Raw genomic sequence first — 1,492 nt, 5'->3', positions numbered from 1 at the left:
AATAGAAAATAAATTTCACATATCATATTGTTATTTGGCCACATTTTTAACGTATCAGTATATATAAATTTATGATCGTACCATAATAAAAACCTTTAAAAAAATACCACTACCACTCCAATATTAAAAAAGTTTTTCTTACAATATCCAAATATATAAAAAATTATAGAAAAAGACTTAAAGTTTAAGTTATATAAATGAAATTATTGTATATTTATCAAAATAAAAAGTTCGACACTTTCTATAATAATAATCTTATTCTGTGTTTAATGTCCCATACATGTTAATTAATTAAATTTTAAAATAAAAAAGAGTTAAAAAACACAAACAAAGATGTTTGTTGTAATGTAAAGACTTTGACTTAAAAAAAATTCATTGCTGTAATGTAATAAAAAATCACCCAATGATTATTCATTGCTGCCTTGCTGGTAGTTCTGTTGAATTATGGAAACTGCTTCTGTTTTGTTTTGTTTTGTTTTGTTTTGCTGTTCTGTTGAATTATTTAATTACTTTTAAATTTTGAAGTGATTTAGTATGATTTATCAAGTGCTGGAGGTTTTGGATCAAGTCAACAACCAGCAAGACAGCAACAATGAAATAAACAAGTCAACAACCAGCAGCAATCCATCAAATATACGTTATTGGCTCCTATTTTGTGCTTTATTGTCATCAAAATGCAGTGAAGAGAATTTTCATATCTCTGGATGCATCCTATACTTGTCATGATAAAAAAAATCAAGAAAAGGATTCAACTTTCATCATAAAACAGGACAATGTAAAATTATAGTCATCTTTGCCTTACAAAAAATAAGCCATAAATTAGAACAACACTAAAATTAAAATAACATAAATTAGAACACCAAACCACAAACTCAAATTAAATAATTAAAACAGAGAACACTATAAACTTAGATAATAAAAATAAGAACACAGAACAAATTTTCAAACAGAAACGTTCAAACAGAACCACAAATTATCAAAGCTGCAAGAACAAATTAGAAAGAACAGAACCAAAAATCCGAAACTAAAAATCATATAGCAAAATAAAAATAGAACTAATTATTAAAACAGAACAAAGAACAACTAATTAGATCCAAAAAAAATTAGAACAAATAATTTACCTGAAAACTAAGAGGCATCCCCATTCTAGATGGAATGGCTACTGCGATGACTACAACGCGAGGACGGCAGTGGCTACGAACTCGCGAAGGACGACGAACGACGGCTCTGGTGCATGGAGGACGACGGGGAGAGAGAACTGCTACGACGAAGGGAGATAGAGAGAAAAGAGCCGCACCACCGCGATGGTGCTGTCCAACGGCATTGAAAGCGGGGAAGGGGAATGAGTTTTCGGCGCTGAGAGGTGGTGAGAGCTCAGAGGATTGGAGACTAGAGAGAGGCTAAGCGGAGTTAGGGTTACTAGTAGGAGGGGATGGGATGCGCAATTCGGTGGGGCTGAGATGGGCTACTGGGAGGGGCTGGGAGGCACTAT

This window comes from Arachis ipaensis, chromosome B01 (assembly GCF_000816755.2).
Source record: "Arachis ipaensis cultivar K30076 chromosome B01, Araip1.1, whole genome shotgun sequence".
Taxonomy (NCBI): Eukaryota; Viridiplantae; Streptophyta; class Magnoliopsida; order Fabales; family Fabaceae; genus Arachis; species Arachis ipaensis.
This window is presented reverse-complemented; position numbering follows the sequence as displayed.